Genomic DNA, 19403 nt, shown 5'->3' with positions numbered 1-19403 from the left:
CTGCAGAATAAACTCCACACCCGTTTACCTTTCTGTAACATTCTACATGAGCATGGCACATTGGCAATAATAAATGAACCAATACTGATATATTATTAATTAAATGACATACTTTACTGAGGTTTTCTCACAATTTCCTAATACCTTTCCTTCTGCTCCAAAATCCTATCCAGGATACCATATTTAGTTGTCATGTCTGTCTAGCATCTTCATGTCTATGATAGTTTCTCAGACTTCATTTGGATGATCTGGACAGTTCTGAGGAACACAGGTCAGGTATTTCATAGATGGCCCTCATGCAAGCTATGTTTTGGAAAGAAAGATCACTTGAGAGAAGTGCCATTCTCATCATTATATCCCGGTGAATACTATAACACAACTTACATGTTAAACAGGATCACATAGCTTGAGGTACCTTTCTCTTAAGCATTTACTAACTTCAAACATACCACTTAATTTTCTTACTTTTCAAATCTGTAATGCTTCTCTCTTCCTGCTAAAATATAAGCTCTATGAGTCCAGGAATTTGTGCTCATTATGCTACTAAAATATCCAATAGTGCGCATGTACACACACGTGTGCATGCACGTGTACACATGTGTACACACAGAGGCACTAAACAGATTCCTGTTGAATAAAGGTTTTATTCTTCCTTTGTGTGACATTCATCGTCCTTCATGACCTTCCCACTTCTCCACTACTGTAGCACTTTTCTACTCCTCCAAGCTTGTCCAAGCCATGGAACCTTTCCTACTTGCTCAGGCAGTATTTGCTTAGAGCACCCTGGGTTTGCTCCGTTGGATGAAAACAATCAGCCCATCTTGAGATCACACTCTAAGCTCTGAGCTACCTGACAACAGTCACTGTGCCTTACTTACCCTCCTAAAAAAAAAATCTGTTTTCCTACTTCTGGGCTCCATCTTCCAACCTTAGTCCTTCTGAAATTTCATCTTTTCCCTGGCCCCTAATGCCTCAAATAGTTCAGTCTCAGTAACTGAGTATCTCTTATCAGCTGGCCTCATTTAGCTTTTTTTTTTTTTTTTGTCAGTCATGGGGCTTGAACTCTGGGCCTGGGCGCTGTCCCTCAGTTCTTCAGCTCAAGCCGAGCGCTCCACCACTTGAGCTACAGCACCACTTCCTCATTTAGCTTTTAATTAACTAATAATATACTATAATAAGAAATAATAACAAATGCTCACAGGTCAAAATACAAAGTGTTCTTTCCTCTGACAAAGCAAACTTCAGTGTGTGGGTGCAGTGCGGTGTAGCTCAGCACAAAGTTGGAAATCAGTAGCTAATTAGATCCGTGTTCTAAATCTGGCTCAACCACACACTTGTTGGGTGGCCTCTGGCAAATCATTTAACCTCTGGATGCCTTACTCAGCTACCTGTAGCCAATAAAGCTGCTAATACCAAATTGCTTTGCATGTGGATCATTTTAGGTAGCTGTACCAACATGCCTTTAAAAATGTAAATTGCTATGTAATTATGGAGCACTCCACTGGACCTCACCCACTCAACCTCCCTGGAAAGACTGGCCACCCAACAAAGGCAAAGTCAGCAACTAAGTACTTAGAATACACTACTTCTCTACCACACTTAGTGACCTACAGATACTGTATCTTATATTTCCATAGATGTCCTTTCTGTAAGAGGAGGTATGTCTCCTTAATATAGGTAGAGAAACTGAGATCCTTTTGTCTATTTGGTGATAACAGCACTAGCCCAAAGAATCCAATGCCTGTATCAAGGTGTGAGAATGGTATATTGCTATTTACTAACATGGAAACCAGCTGTTTCTGTGCCTATTAGGCAAAGCTAATTAACAGGCTGACTACAGCAGGTCCCACACAGAAGTGAAAGCAGATATGAGTAATCATACGAGGCTGGCCAACAGAGATAGATGTGCTAAGCAGGACGACAAAAGTGCTGACTTACCTGTTGTGAGAATTTAATGAATGCTGAAAGAATCTAAGACCACATACTTTTAGAAACAGCCAGACTGGAAAGAAAAATGTAATGCCAAAGACAACTAAGATAACTGCCTCTTTCAATCCATTTTCAAAAATGGGAACCAAGGATTGTCAGTATTCATGGTTCCCACATTTCTTTACTCTGGTTAAGGCTGTGGCTGGCTGAGAATTTTCTGATTTACATCACTGAATCCATAGGAAGGGCAAGTGGATCGTGAGCAGAAGGGAAGTTAGGCCTCCCATCAAGATAGTTGGAGATAAAGATGGAGGCAAGGACCAGCTCTAACTGGAGAGGGAGAGGGGGGCAGGAGAGGGGAGGGGGCGGTGATGTAGCAAGTACTTATTCATCTGACCTGAGGACTCCAGTCCCTTCATGGCCAGGGACCAAGTGTGTGTTCCCCAGGCTCCCTAGGGATCCAATCATAAACTTACATGCTCACACTCTAAGGCTGGGGAACCAGACCAGGAGCACATCCCAAGAGGGAGGATGCAAGGGACCCACAGATGGCATCCCATCTCCTCCTTTTACAAGGACTCCATTTTCTAGCTTCTTTCTCTGTATATTTCACTTTCAAATAAACTTAATCTGTCTGCTTTAAAATTTAAAAAAATTTAATCAGCGAAGAAACTGGACTTTATAAACCCTCTATGATTTTAATGAAGCTATGATTTTTATGATGCTTTGTCAGGATGGTAGAGTAACATATGTGGTGTACAGATATGCCTCAAGTGCAAGATCATGAAAGTGCACCCAGTGAAGCAGTGGCAAGAGCTCAAGGGGCTTTAGATGTGTGACATGGGTGCTATTCTCATTTGACAAATGAGGAAACTGAGGCTTAACAATATCAAGGAACTCGACTGAGGTCACATACCTACACTGGTCTTTCAGCTACTTTAGAGTAGTCATTTTGCCCTAACCTATTTTCATAACTCTCACTGGGCCTAAAACTGTGGCTAAAACACAATAGTACTCACTAACTACCTATGAAATAAGGAACTGAATAAAGACCATATTTTCAAAGCACTGACATTTGCATGTACATAAATCACTCTAGTTGTCTAGTAGTATATTTGAATTCTTTTTATTTTATCTTTATTAGTACAAGAGTTATCATTCAACAAAGTAAATATACAAATACAATGAAGCTTGATGGATGTCACCTCTTGAATTAAAAACTTTAGTTCAGTAAAATGTGACCTGCGTTCTAAAACATGTTGATTCAAGTTTTTAAACTTTTTCTTAATAAAGAAAGCTTACCTTTTTAAACACAGTAAATGTCAAGTAGCATCTCTCTCACTCAGACCTTTTGTAAAAACAAAAGCATTTACACAGAACTTAGAAATTATTTTGTGACCTCTGCAATATCAGCAACTTGGCTGGTCTCAAGCTCTTGGATTTACAACTCTTTCTAAACAGAGTAATGAACTGTTCCCTTTGAAACACCTCAATCTAAAGCATTTTTCAGAACAGTTCTGTATTTATTATCTTCCACCTGAAAAATCTTTGAGACATTTGATGCTCTAAGATGTTTTCCCAGAAATGAAGCTAAATATAAGTATGGCACTTCAAATCTCAGATGGATACAGAAGGCCACAATGTTATTACCTACCACCTATGTCCAACACTAGATAGCCAAGTCAGTGCTTCTAGATGGGAAGCCAATTTTTATAAAACCACCAGAGTTCCAATAATGTCCTGCTCTTAGAAACAAGGTCAAAGAACACAAATTTCAATTATTACAAGTCTCTAAAAACACAGATTTGATAATTTTCCATCTCTCTTTGCCTCCATGACAGAGAATGATAACTAAAAACATTTTTAAAAAAAGATGGGGCACTGGTGGCTCAAGCCTGTAATCCTAGCTACTTAGGAGGCTGAGATCTGAGGATAACAGTTCAAAGCCAGCCCAGGTAGGGAAGTCTATGAGACTCTTATCTCCAATTAACCACCAAATATCCAAAAATGGAACTGTGGCTCAAGTTTTAGAGTGTTAGCCTTGAGTAAAAAAAAAGGTCAGGGACATCAGCCAGGCACTGAGTTCAAGCCCCAAGACCAGTGTGTGTACACACACACACACACACACACACACACACACACACACACACATACACACACACACACACACACTACAAAAAACAGTAAGCATTGTCTTCATCCTTAGACTGGTGAAGGTGAAAACTTCCATCTAGAAGTCAGTCTTTAACTGCCAACAGGAAATGAGTGGCTAGATATATGTAGCTTAGCCACAGACAAGTTAATTGGCATGGGCTGACTAGTAAAAGACAGCAACAAGAACATACCAACAGGACCACCACTGAGATGCAGATAGGCAAGGTACCCCAAAGGAGCAAGGGAAGTAGCTTCAGATCAATTCATATAAAAGTCTGATTCTTCTACTTTAACCAGAAAAAAATGGGAGCTATGTTTCCCAAACCAATGCAAGGTGTTGTTTCCTTTGCTTTTCTCATATAACTTCTCAAATTGAGTTCACCAATGAGAAAATCACTTGGCTTTACTGATAATTTTTCACATGCATGGTTTACAGTATGTTTTACAAAGTGTTTGGTGGGCTTTTTAATAAATATTTGTAGTAATCTCAAAAGAAAGATGTGAGTAAAGTAATAGGACTATTTTGAAGATGATGAAAGAGACACCAAAATGACTCATCCATTGTCAGGTGAAGGTCCCAGGGGGAAGTAAAAGAAGTTCCTGAAATCCCTGTCTAATTACTGAGTCCAATGGGCCACCCAAGTTCAATTACCTTTTAAATCACCTTAAATCTCACAGGCGCCCTGATGTTAGGAAAACAATACACAAAAAGTAAGTAGGTTGAATCCAAGCCATGAGCCACTCAGACTGAGTGTGGAGTTTGTGCTGTTAAGACAAAGATGTAGCCACAGGAAGAACACAAATCCGGAAAGGGCTCATGCCCGGCACTGCTTCTAAACTGAATGATATTCAGAAAGTCAGGCAAACTAAGAACCTTTGGGCTTTCCTTCTCTATAAAACAGAAATCCTGTGAGTTTGTGTTCTTATCTGCCCAAAAGTGTGCAGAAGCACAAATGTAGATAATGCATAGAAAAGTTCTTTGCAAAATCAGCACAATATTATTTCTATTAAAGCCAACCGATTCCTAACTACACAATGATTTGTACTCAACAAATATTGACAAAGTATTTGCAATACTCAAACTACTACTTTAAATGGCAGGGTTACAAAACTTAGGTCCTTCTTTAAAGTATTAAATAGGTGATGGGAAACAGACATAAAACATGTATTAAAAAACAAAACAAAAGCCGGGCGCTGGTGGCTCACGCCTGTAATCCTAGCTACTCAGGAGGCTGAGATCTGAGGATCGCAGTTCAAAGCCAGCCCGGACAGGAGAGACCGTGAGACTCCTATCTCCAATAAAACACCAGAAAACCGGAAGTGGCGCTGTAGCTCAAGTGGTAGAGTGCTCGCCTTGAGCTGAAGAGCTGAGGGACAGCGCCCAGGCCCAGAGTTCAAGCCCCACGACCCACAAAAAAAAAAACAAAACAAATGCAAACAGAAATGCTTTAACATAAGTATACAAAAGGTGATATGAGACCACAAATAAGGACTTACTACTAATCAAGAGACAAGGGTGCTAAGTAACGGAACCCAATTAAATGACAATGATATATATGCACAAAGAAAAGAAATGTATGAAGGAGGTAACAATGCTTGATAGGAAATGCACTAATTATCTTACTCATGTAATAGTAAGCTCTCTGTACAGTATCTTTACAATAAAAAAAATACTAAAAAAAAAAGAAACAATCATATTGATGTGGAAAGGATACTGATTTTGGACTGCAGCTCTCAACCTACTGCAGCTGGAAAATTCCAACAAGGGTGGGCTGGTTCCAAGGCAGGGCTGCAAAGGCTTTCACTAGTTGCTCAAGGACTGATTCTTTGAGCCTTTACTGGGTGACCAGCGTGTCATGAGAAATGAATAACACACTTCCTAGTCATTGTTACTCCCAATGTCCTTGCAACTGATGGCAGAAGGGAGAATACTTAGAATTTCAAATCTTCAAAACAACCATCAGCTTATACAGGAGCAACAACCACAAAACTGGTTCCAATGGGCACCCAGAGTGACGTAATCAGAAGTAATTTTTTTTTCTTCTTTCTCTGTCATACTTGAATCAGAAAGTGAGGGTCAGACTTCATTAAATCCAATGAGTACTAGACCAATGATCAGGGCTACGCATGGTGGTGACTCACCTCTGGCTTAAAGAACTTGCAAACCCATGCTTTTATCAGAATCACTTCAGACCTATCACTTGCAATAGGCTGCAGTCATAACTCCTTTCCCTTTCTGACTGGATCTGTGGCAATGACTTTGGTTACTTATCAGTCTCTGACCAATTTAGTCCAGAAGCCAGAAAGGCAAACAAAAACAGACAAAACATTGTCTTTGACCTCAAAGATAAATGGAAGATAAGGCAGATAAGAACCAGTCTTTGTAATTAAACTGTGTACCACATGAAGGCCAGAAAAAAAAAATCTCTGGCATCTTACATAATAGCAAAAAGTTTAAAACCTCTGAAAGTTAAGAATAGCAGGCCATATATTTTCATCCTCCAAATCTGGGCTTAAATTTCCTTTGTTATAAACCACTAACACTAAAGTGAAATAAATTTTTAAAAATAATCTGTGATGTGTGCTCATTTAGACTTGAAATCTAGGGTTCTGTTTGATTTTCAGTTCTTTGATTGATTTGCTCTGACATTCGCATGGTAGGTTTATGATAGTCAGCACTCAAACAGCTATCCATGATGAGGGGCCACTAACTACCTCTGTACTAAACTCAGAGTCCTCCTTCAATATCAATGGATCCAAGTGAAAGATAGAATGAAGTACTTAATATAGTTAAAAACAAAATTAAGATTGATCTTATAACTCCTAAGCCAAACCAAGAATAAAGAATAGGTAATATTTATTTAGTAGTTGCTAAAGGGCAGACATTATATAAACTCTTTACCTATATTATATTGTTAAATTCCCCCACCAACAACAACTCTATTACAGAGTTATCAGTATCACTTTACAGACCAAAAAAGTTGAGATATGAAGAGATGAGGTAACTTGTCTAATATGGCCAATGAGGGGAGACATAAAGGCACATGCAATTCCATATGTCAATTCAAAGCAAATTGATTATCCTGAGATAGATAATATGCTAACACTTTCTACACACCATGCTCCAAATTTGTCAGACAACAGCAACTTTATTTTTAAACTTTTCTGTTCATTAATCCCATGATCCACAGAGTTGATATTGTACTTACACACATGAAAATAGTTGATACCTAACACACACATACACACACACTTCTATAATTGTTCTCTGTCACTGCACCACTAAGGGAATAGGAGTTGAGATGTACCTGAACAAATTAAGTAAAGCGTTTTTCTTGAATTAAATAGCTGACCTCAATTTTTTTTGTGACCTTGGACACATTACTTGGAATGCTTGCAAGGGTACAATAACTGAAACTTCATTTAGGTCCAATAAATGCTTGTGTAAATATTTACATTATTCTCATTGCACAGGCATTTTACTAATGCTTCCCTACTACATCATTTTTCATTTAGCCAGTAAATAGAAACACTTGTAAAAAGTGTTTGCTTAAAAGAATGTGCAAATGCTTCTGTCAAAAGAATTAAAAGAAATATTTTCAAGTTGGATGTTACTATAGATAAGTCAAACATTTTAACTATTTAACGATTAAGACAAATCAAACAAAGAGATAATTCAAAGGTATTTTAACCATCAAGGCAGATCAAACAAACTGCCTCCATCTATCTTGCCTTATTGGGGGGAACACATATTAATACATGAAGTTCAAAAAAAGTAACTAAAGTTAACCTGCTACAGGATGATATGTTAAGCATTCATACTACCATACTACAATGAAAATACAGATGACATATACAGCCTTTAGGGAAAGACAACTACTACCAGACCACAAGATCTGAAATTAGAAGACTTGTGTCTTTTTTTTTTTTTTTTTTTTTTTAAATTTTATTTTATTTTATTTGAGAACATACTGTACAGAGAGAAGACTTGTGTCTTAATGGCCTATGTACCACTACCAGGAGTGTGGATGTAGACAAGTCACTGGAACCTAAATTTCAGTTACTTTGTCTGCACTGTAAGGCAATATCACTATCTGCCTGACTTTCACTTGCACTTTTGGAGTGCAAGTCAAATAACACAATGTGGTGCTCTGTGAACTCTAAAGTGGGGTGTGGGATGCCCATGGGTATCTGTTTGGTACCTACACATGCTTTTTGATCTCCTCCTTTTTTGTTGTTGTTGTTGGTTGTAGGGCTTGAACTCTAGGCTTGGGCTCTGTCTCTGTGCTCTTCAGCTCAAGGCAAGTGCTCTACCACTTGAGCCACAGCCCCACTTCTGGTTTCCTAGTGCTTTTTATTGGAGATAAGAGTCTAACAGATTTTCCTGCCCAGGCTGGCTTTGAACTGTGATCCTCAGATCTCAGCCTAGGATTACAGGCATGAGCCACCAGTCCCCAGCAAATCTCCTCCTATTTTAAGCCAACAAAATGGTTGAGACAGTGATGACAGTGATCAGTTTAGAAAGCTCTGGGATAAGGTTTTAATTTACTCAAAGGTTCATTTCTATGCTGTTCAAGGACCTTCTGGAGGTCGTGGTCTTGGAATGGAAGAATTCAGTGCAAGCACTACATGACTTAAAAGGAAGGAATAGCTCTTTTGACCATATATAAAACCTGTTTTGCCTCCCAAGCTCTGCTACAGTTATTATATATACATTTTTCCTCCTTTTTAAGTTTCTGTGGAAACTGCCCCTCTATTATTTTCAGAACCTACTTCGCCATCCATTCACTCTACCCCCAGAAGCAATCTGATCATGCCCAGGCCCACACTTTACCACTTTCATCAGTCTGATCCTCTTCAGATCCATTTATCAAACTGCAACCCAAATAGACATTTGTTCTAAAACTAAAACCCCACTGACTTCTGGATAAAACATACATTCTTTACTACTACCTTGGAAGAGCTCATGGCCACCTAACTTCCTGGGATACCTCTTGAATCTCCCTCTCCAGCCTGACCACATGATCCCACTCTGTCTCCAGACATAAAGAATTTACAAAAATGAGAATTCTCCCTGTTTCTGAACTATCTAATATCCTCTGCCTGGAACATGTCCTTCTACCACCATCATCTTTATCCCCTTTACCAGCATCATCTCATCCTTAAGCTTAAAAAGTGGCTAATTCTAGCTGGGTGCTAGCATCTTCCACTTGTAATCCTAACTACTCAGGAGACTAAGATCTAAGGATTGTTTTGAAGCCAGTCCATGAAGAAAAGTCCATGAAACTCTTATCTCCAGTTAACCACCAAATAAATCCAGAAGTGAATCTCTGGTTCCTGTAATACAGCACACTAGCCGTGAACCAAAAAAAAATTTTTAAAAATAAAAAAAAATCTCAAGGATTGTGCTCAGGCCCTGAATTCAAGCCCCAAACCCAGAACTAGTGCTCGCGTGTGTGCACGCACACGCACACACACACACACACACACACACACTCACTCACACACACACACACACACACACACACTCACTCACACACACACACACACACACACACACACACACACACACACACACACACCACAAAGTGGCTAATCTGATTCTGCTTTCAAGTCCAAGCTTCATCTAATCTAAGGGATCACTTCTTTGACCTCCCAAGTCCATTATGAATGTCTTTGTAGACTCTCTCATAATACCCTGATTTTCTCCATTGTAATGCTTCCTTCAATGCATGCCATTTGATAAGGACCTAGTCATTTGTCTTTCTCCCAAGCAGACCATGATGTTTATGAAGGCAAGGTCTGTGGCCAACTCCAAGTACAGTATGCTCAATCCTTACTAGTTGAATCAAGAATGAATGGATACCTCAACATGAAAGAGAATCTGTTCTGGAAAAGTCTTAAGGGCTGATCAAATGGATCAAGAACAGAGAAGCAGAGATCATTTAGTTAATTTCCTGAAATATGAAAGTTCCAGGTTACATTTCTATGTTTTTAGCCTATTCTGTTCCTCCCTGGAAATAGGAAACTATTTTCTAACCTATACCTGTTCTATGACTGGAAATCACAATATATAATCCCATTACAGATCACAAAGTGAAGTGAATATTTAATAATTTCCCAATTAGTTAAATCCAGGTAAACTGATAACACAATAAAGGGACAGAATTTACTCATACTGAATTATAAACTGGTTACACTATTCAAAATAATTGGATAAGTAGATTTCTACCAAACATAACTATCATATATAATTGGAAAGTCCAAACCAAAATGTAAGCCTGACATTTCTTTTTATTGGGGGGAGCGTACTAGAACTTGAACTCATTCTTCCTTACATTTTTCACTCAAGGATACCTCTACCACTTGAGCCACACTTCTACCCTGACATGTCAGTGAATGGCCTCTATCTTTTGACTTTGGTTTTTGTTCATAACCTATACCATCACCAGGATTAACTACACTCATGGAACAAATGATGTGTTTACCCATGGTCAGGAGGAAGGTGAATTACGTGGGCTTTTTAGTGTTCTTATAACCCACAGCAGCTAATGAAATAAGAGCAAACAGTTTGTGGACTTTATTAATGGTGGTCATTTTTGTCACTCTATTCACTATTGAGGTCTCCAGATTCTTCCGCTTGCCCCACAACCTAGAAAATGGTTCAATTCCTTATTAAGTGAATACCAAATCTACTTAAAAGAGAAAAAAGGAAAGAAAAAGGCTTGCTAGATATTTCTCCAGATCTTTTCTTTTAAGGGGTTAACAATCCCCATAGAGCAAACCAGCATTTTGCTAGCAGCCAGACGGACAGGGATGACCAAGGAGGGGAAAAACACAACAAGGACTTTTAATGAGAGAGAGAGAGAGAGAGAGAGAGAGAGAGAGAGAGAGAGAGAGAGAGAGAGAGAGTCAGACAGACCACCAGTCAGCAGCCAAGGTGGCAACAGTTTCTGTGCTTCTCCAAGGGTATGCTAGCATAGGGCAAAGTGAAAACAGAAAGGTGAACCAAAGAGAAAATACAAAAAGCAGCAGCTGTTAGCTGTTAGCTGGAAACTGTCAGGAGAAAGGGAATCATAAAAACTATGCCCAAGGAGAAGGATTGGGATTAGGGGGGGAGGGGGGAGGCTGGGAAGGGATGTGAAGGGTAAACAAAGGAGGAGGCTGCAATGCTTGGTAAGAAATGTACACATTATCCTGCCCATGTAACTGTAACTCCTCTGTACAGTATGTTCACAAATAAAATTAAATTAAATTAAAAAAAAAAAAAAAAAACTATGCCCAAATGATTTAAACTTGTCCAGGTTCCTATTCAGATCATGTCTTCTGAAACAGTAATTAAAGTAACTTCCATCTATCTGCCTGCTTCTTAAATATATAAATGAATGACTTGAGCTCAAGTCTTCTGACTTGTGAACTCTGAATATTTTTAATACAGATGTTACTGGCCTAGGGCCAGTGGGCCTTCCCTAGTCCTAATCTACAAAGCTCTTTTGTTCTTCCTTTTTGGAAAAATGGCTACATATTCCTTAATACTTTGTTTTCTATTTGTATAAATAAACTGAGTCTATAGCCTAAAGCCTAAATCCAATCAATCTATGAGAAAACAAGGACTCTCTCAGCCAGCCAAGATGGGTTATGACTCTAGCAAGTGGGGAGGTTGAAGCAGGAGGATCAGAGTTCCAGGTCTGGTTGGCAAGACCATGTGAGAGAAAGGAGAGAGAGAGAGAGAGAGAATATCAGACAGATGAGAGAGTCAGACAGACCATCAGTTATGGGGGGGAGAGGAGACACAGAGGAAGAGGGAGCAGGAGACAGAGAGAATCAGACAGACAGGGATGAACAGGGAGGGGAAAGAAGACAAGGACTTTTAATGAAAATCCAACCACATGCCTTCTATCACCTCTCAATGATATTCAGTGATCTTCCATCTAGAAAGGTTCACTGATATGCCAGACATAGGTGGCTCACACTTGTAATCCTAGCTACTCATGTGGCTGAGATTCAAAGATTGTGGTTTGATGCCAGCCAGGGCAGAAATGTCTCTGAGACTCTTACCTCCAATTAACCAAGAGAAAACTGGAAGTGGCACTGTGGCTCCAAGTAGTAGAGCACTAGCTTTGAGCAAAAGAACTCATGGAGAGCACCCAGGTCCTGAGTTCAAGCCCCTTTTTTAAAAAGAGAGGGAGTCATTGATTACACTACTAAAAAACACTAGCTATCTTTATTTTCAATCTTTCCAATAATACTTGCTTTCCATTTCAATTATTTTCTTTAAAAAATATCTCTGCTATCCATTTATGAATTTTATGTTTTGGATTCACAGTATTCCCCACAATACAGAGAGCTTTTGAAGTCCTTATGTACTTTTTGTTAAACATTAAGAAGAATAAATGGCAAAATAAATAATAATTAATCACATTCTAATGGCAGGAAAAGCAGTGCCCTACTTTGGCCCTTATAGCTCTTTTTCTACATGGACCTATTTTTAAAGCATAATTGGGATTCAGTCTGTATAGTTCTCCATTGCATTTCCCCTCCACTTGACAAAAACTGGCAATACCTTTCCACACAAATATCCTTTTTAATGTTTTGGTAACACTGGGATCTTTTAATGGTACCATATTTTAACTGTTCCCTATTACTGAGCATTTAGTGCCAGTACTTGTATAAATAAAGCCATAGTAAGCATCTTTAAACACTAACTTTTAACATATTTCTCGTAAGTTCTTTTGGATGGATTCCTAGAAGAATTTCTGGGTAAACAAGAGCATTACTGAGGCCTTCTAGAAAAGTTTGGACAACTGTACACCCTTGAGTATCAGTACCACTGCATACTAGCTGACATGGAGAGTTAGAACTTTCTGAAATCTGTTAGTTTTAGAGATAGAAAATTAATACGTTGCTATTGTTTCAATTTTAATTCCTCTGATTTATAAAAAGAATACATTTCTTGTCAGTGATGGGCCCTGAACTCTGGGCCTGGGCACTGTCTCTCAGCTCTTCAGCTCAAAGCAAGTACTCTACCACTGAGCCACCTTCCCAGCCTAAAAGAATACATTTTTATATACTGATTAGCCATTCAATTTTCTATGGATAGTGTGCTTTACTTTCTGTCATTGTAATAAAATATCTGAGATAATCAACTTATAAAGAAAAAAGGCTGCTTTTGCCTCACAGTTCCGGAGGTCTGAATCTATGAATGATTGGTCCCATTATATTTAGGATGCTGGCAAGACAGTATATAATGTTTGGAATGCATAGAGAAGCAAAATCACTTCCATCATGAGCTGGAGAGAAAAGAAAAAAAAGAACAAGGAAGGATCCAAAGTCCCACCATCCCCTTTGAAGGTATTTCCCCAATGATTTAAAAAAGCCTCCCACCAGGTTCCACCCCTTAAAAGCTTTACTCAAAAACTCCATCCTGAGAGACAAACTTTTACCATAGAAGCCCTTTGGGGGATATTCAAGATCCAAACTTTAGCATACAGTCTATTCACTTCTTTTCCCCATTTTCCTGCTGAAGTCTGTATTTGTTTTCTAGCGCTGCATAACAAATTCCCACAAACTGAGTAGTTTCAAACAACATCTATTTATTATCTCACAGTTATGAAGGTCAAAAGTCTGGATGGGCTAGTGGGTTTTCACCTAAGGTATCTCTTATAAGGCAGCAATCAAGTTGTTGGCCAGGCTGGGCTGGACTCTGGTCTAAAAACTCTGGTATAGAATCCTGTTTCAAGCTTTCTTGTATTGTTAGCATAATGTCAGAACCCATCTTCTGGTGTCCTTAGGTCTGAGCTTCCCATTTCTATCCTGGTTATAAGCCGATGGCTTCAATAATTTTAGGCCTCTTGAATTCCTTACATCTGTCTAAATTCCTTCTCAATTGTATCTTCCATGTTTAACTCAGCAATAATATACTGACCTTTCCAATCCTTTAAATCTCTTTTCCCAGCCAGAGAAAGATCTTTGTTTATGGGTAACTGTGATTAGATTCACCCACATAATCTCATCATTTTAAATTCAAGTCTTCCATATTAGATACAACGTAACATAATCAAGGAAGTGATATCTTATGTACCAGTTCCAGGTATCAAGGTTCTTCCAGTCCTAGAGGTAAAGCATTTTGAGAATTGTGCCTGCTCAGAATCTTCCCAATCATTTCTTATCATTTATTTGTGTTTTTTTATGACAAATCGCAATTGCAAAGTCAGGTGTGGTGATACATTCCTGTCACGCAAACAGTAGCTGAGGGGTGAGTATTGTGAATTCAAGGGCCTAGGCCAGTGAGATCTTGCCTCAAAAAACAAAATAAAACAAAACAAAACGCGAGCAGGGACCAGTGGCTCATGCCTGTAATCCTAGCTACTCAGGAGGCTGAGATCTGAGGATCACTGTTCAAAGCCAGACCAGGCAGGAAAGTTTGTGAGACTCTTATCTCCAATTAACCACCAGAAAACTGGAAGTGGGGCTGTGACTCAAGTGGTAGAGTGCCAGCCTTGAGCTGAAGAGCTCAGGGTCAGCTCCCAGGCCTAGAGTTCAAGACCCACCACTGACAAAAAAAAAAATCCCAACTGCATGAATCTACAGAAAATTTAACTTTCTTGATACTGCTGCATTTTTTTCTTTTTCTTTTTTTTTTTTTTGCCAGTCCTGGAGCTTGAACTCAGGGCCTGGCTCTGTCCCTGAGTCTCTCTGTGCTCAAGGCTAGCAACTCTACCACTTTAGCCACAGTGCCACTTCCAGCCTTTTCTGTTTATGAGGAATCGAATCCAGGGCTTCATGCATACTAGGCAAGCACTATACCACTAAGCTACATTCCCAGCCATTGCTGCATTTTTCACAATGACAAAGACAGCTGTGGATAGAGCTGCTGCGTGTTAGGATTGTGAACAGATCGCTTTGTTATTTTAACTGTAGTTAAAAAAAAAAAATGTAAAATTTACCATCCTAAGCATCTCTTTGGTTAAGTATACTTACATTCTTAAGGACCAATTTCTAGAACTCTTCAACTTACAAATCTGAAACTCTATAGCATTAAATTATAACTCCATTCCCTCTCTCTCCCTAAATTTTGGTGATCATTCTACTTTTCAACACTGGTATGTTTTTATTTTGTTATTTATTAACAAATATGTATATAGTAATTCCTATAGACTAATCATAGTCATTTAATCCTCCCAAACCCCCTAAGAGATCAGCACAGCTATCATTCCCATTCTACAGATTAGAAACAGCAAAACAAAGAGAATTATCCAAGATTGCACAATTAGGAAATGACCAAGAAGGAACTTAAAACTTCTTGCTTAAAACATGACATTGCAAAAATATTCACTGTTAAAACAAACTCATCAAGTGTTAATATTTCTTAGCATGTGTTTTTTTAAAAAACTTCTCTATGTGTAACATATTCTAATATTTGTCTAACTAAAAGGCTACCTGACCAAAGTGGCTCACTTAAGTCCGGGGGCTTGAACTCAGGGCCTAAGCAATGTCAGTTTGATGATTTTTAATCAGTTTGGGGGCTTGAATGCTGGGCTTGGGTCTTTTCACAAAGCTAAAAGTCTACAACTTGAGTTACAGCTCCATTCCTTGCTTCTGGGAGATTAACTGGAGATAAGAGTATCATGGACTTACCTGCTGGGGCTAGTTTTGAACGCTGAACCTCAGATCTCAACCTCCTGAGGAGCTAGAATTACAGGCATGACCCATCAGCAACCAGCCTCTACTGATCCGTTTAAAGACTATATTATAGTGTCTTTTTTGTTAAGTCATTTTCTTGAAGTTAACAAAACAGAACTTAATATTTTATTTTAGCTACGCCAGTTGTAATTTATATGTGGCAGATTACAATGAAATACTTTATGAATACATATTACAAATCACTGTAATTACTAAAATACTATTTGTGTGTGCCAGTACTGGAGCTTGAACTCAGGGCCAAGGCACCTCTCCCTTAGTTTTTTCCCTCAAAGCTGGCACTCTCCGTTTGAAGAACTGGACTTTCAGCTTTCTGCTGGTTAACTGACCATGTAAGTCTCATGGATTTTCCTGCCTGGGCTGGCTTTGAACTGTGATCCTCAGGACTCGCCGCCTGAGTAAGTAGGATTACATAAGTCAGCACTGGGGTCCAACAATTATTTAAATTAAAAACAAACAAGGGGGGGAACCCTTAGGTGTTTTCTCTAGCTTCTTTCAAGAAGGAAAAAAGGAGGGGGGGGGGAACACTAAGGAAGTTTACAACTGTTTTGCTCAACCTCCATTTAACCTGGTAAATTAAAATTTGCCAAGCTTTGCCAGTGATTCATACAGACCAGTCCTGATGAGCCATTCAATCGTAGACCTCGGTCGATTTTTTTTTTTAAATTTAAACAGTTGGGTGTGATCTCTTTTATGCTGATTTTTTTTTTTAGCTTAGTAATCCTTTCATAGACCAACTCAGACTTCTCATCAGCCTTGGGGTGTTCTTTACATTCAGAATGGCCAGAGTGGACAGAAAGAACCTCCGGGCTGTTTCTCCCGGAGCCCCGGGCGGGCTGAGGGCTGAGGTTTGCCTTCGGTGACCCCCCAGCGCCCAACTGGGCATCGCCTGGGTCAGCTCCCTTCTCCCCCACCGAGTCCTTCACAGACATGAGCGGACAAGGGGCCGTGCAAGCTCCCCGGACCCGCGCGGTCCTCGGCGAGGCGGGGCGGTCCCCGGCACGAAATGACAAACCCCAAACCACAACGCCAACGGGGCCGGGAGGAAACCGCACCATCACCGCCGCCCCCGGGGCCCCGCGCCCGCGCCCGGCCTCCTCCCGTCCCGCCCCGCCGCCCCGAGGTCCGCCATGCTCACCCGGGGGCTCGTCCTTCCCCGGCGGGCCCGCAGCGCGGGGTCGGCGGCCCCGCCTTGGCAGCCGCCCGCCGCCCGGTGACAGCGCGGCCGCCGCGACCTCCCTCCCGCCGGCTCTGTTTACAAGCGGCTGCGCCCGGTCCTGCGCTTAAATGCTTCCCCCCCGGCACCCCCGCGGCCAGACCCGGACGCCCAAGGTTCCGGGCCGGGAAGGCGGGAATCTCCTCCCCGAGGCCCGCGGGGCCCGGCCCGGCCCGGCCCGGCCCTGCCCGGCCGGCTTCCCGGCGTCTGTGTTTTCTCACGTTGTAAACGCCGTGGCGCGTGCCGCAGAGTCGCCTGCTGCTCCTTCCAGCACTTGGAATGATGTCTCAGGATCCCGCCAGCGTTCAGCGGCTTTCTCGTCCGAAAGAACTCGAGTTCTTGCTTGGGCGAGTGATCCTAGCGGCTCTGGAGGCTGAGCCCCGAGCACACAGTGTAGGCCCGAAGGCCCCGCGTCTGTGAGACGCCCATCGCCCATCGACTACCGGAAGAGAAGAGAAAAGGCTGTCGTGGAGCCGTGGCTCAGGTGGCGCAGCTCGGGCCTTGAGCTCAGGCCCAGCGTTCAAGCCCCAGCACCGGCACAAAAAGAAAAAGAAATTCTTTCCAAAAGTACGATGGTGGGACTATGAGTACCTGGAGATGGGTTCTCATTTAGGGTCTGAAGTTGTGGCAGGGCATGGTTTTAAGCGAAGGCCTTCCAACCAGGCAGCAGGTTCCCAATAAAACAAACTTTGATGTGTGTGTGTGTGTGTGTGTGTGTCTGACCAGGCAGCAGGTTCCCAATAAAACAAACTTTGTGTGTGTGTGTGTCTGTGTGTGTGTGTGTGTGAATTGGCAGTCTAGAAGAAGCCTGGTCAGTCACACACACACACACACACACCCCCCAAAGTTTGTTTATTGGTGTGTGTGTGTGTGTGTGTGTGTGTGTGTGTGTGTGTGTGACTGACCAGGCTTCTAGACTGCCAATTCATATACTTTTTCTTTCTTTTTTTTTTTTCAGTACTGGGTTTTGAACTCAGGGCCCCCCCTCACACATGCTAGGCTGGTATGATACTTCTGAGCCATATCTTTAGCCTTCACTGGTTCTTTTTTTTTTTTTTTTGGTCCGGTCATGGGGCCTGAACTCTGGGCCTGAGCACTGTCCCTCAGCTCTTCAGCTCAAGGCTAGCGTTCTACCACTTGAGCCACAGCGCCACTTCCGGCTTTTTTCTTTTTGCTTATGTGGCGCTAAGGAATTGAACCCAGGGCCTCTGGCATGCAAGGCAAGTGCTCTACCACTGAGCCACCTTCCCAGCCCCCTTCACTGGTTATTTTTAAGATGGGGTCTGTATTACCACCCCTTGCTCGTTGAACACCTGAGCTGCAATCCACCTACTTAGGGCTTTTGTTCTTTGCTGAGATCACAGGTTCATGTCATAGCATCCTAACTTCCCTCCTTGAGAGTTTTGTAGGCTTTTCTCCTCTTGCTGTCCTGGATCCTTGACCCTTCTGCTCTTAACCTCCCAAACAGCTAGGATTACAGTTATGAGCCATAGGTGCTAGCTTTCAGATTTTTTTGAAAGTACCACTTCTACAAAGTAATTTTCAGCCACGAAAGATAGTCAATGATTCACCACCACCACCACCACTATGATTATCACCTCATGCATATCTCCCACCACAATGTTCACCACCGACAACCATCACTACAATATCTACCACTCTCAGATTCACTATAATCATCACCACCACATCAACCACCATTAACAACTACCACCACATCCACCACTACCACATCTATTACCACCACATTCACATCCAAGAAACCACCACCAAATATACTACTACCATTACCACCACCATCTTGATCACCACCTCATTCACATCTCCCATGACCACATCCACCACCATCATCACCATCACATTCACATCCACCAACAGGAACCACCATCACCAAATCTACCACCATCACTATCATCACATCTACCACTAACAACAGCCATCATTACCACATCTACCATCACCACCAACAACAACAACTGTCACATTGACCACCAATGCTTACTAAAGTTCCTTAAACCCAAGAGGCCAAGAATATATAGAGTTTACAAAAAAAAATCCTCAACTAGGAAGTTTGAACATGGCCAGTTAATAAACATACTCTACAGAAATTCATTATCCTCTACATATGGTTTATGGGTGAACAGTTGCTTATATAATGGCTGCTGTTGACCAGGAACTCTATTGAGAGATTACTAGTCAAGAGAATTGCCTAGGAAGTTATAACTGTCTTGATGTAGAACAGAACCTGTTAATATGATGTCTTTTCAACTTCCTTCTGGGGAAACTTTAATAAAGCTAAGTGATCTGCAACGTTTAGGTAAACTTTAAGAGTATTAAAAGTTGTTGGCATGCCCCAGAAAAGCACACTTTGAAAGAGAGTTTAGCATGCCGGGGAAGCCCTTGG

General features: G+C 41.0%; 1 protein-coding gene across 2 annotated transcripts in view; it reads right to left on the bottom strand.

Annotated features, from left to right (window-relative positions):
- Positions 1-17008, bottom strand: part of Plekhm3 (pleckstrin homology domain containing M3) — a 166737-nt gene extending 149729 nt beyond the window's left edge. Inside the window, exons 1-2 of one of the 2 annotated variants that reach the window (XM_042679249.1) lie at positions 16922-16937; positions 3232-3277 (exon numbers count right to left, since the gene is read on the bottom strand). The gene's annotated coding sequence lies outside the window, so the exon portion shown is untranslated. Of the gene's footprint in view, positions 1-3231; positions 3278-16921 lie in introns of both variants that reach the window. The other variant, XM_042679250.1, reaches the window with a different exon arrangement.
- Between the last annotated feature and the right edge of the window lie 2395 nt (positions 17009-19403).

The sequence above is a fragment of the Dipodomys spectabilis genome, unplaced genomic scaffold (assembly GCF_019054845.1).
Source record: "Dipodomys spectabilis isolate Male_0828 unplaced genomic scaffold, ASM1905484v1 ptg000051l, whole genome shotgun sequence".
Lineage (NCBI taxonomy): Eukaryota > Metazoa > Chordata > Mammalia > Rodentia > Heteromyidae > Dipodomys > Dipodomys spectabilis.
This window is presented reverse-complemented; position numbering and strand designations above follow the sequence as displayed.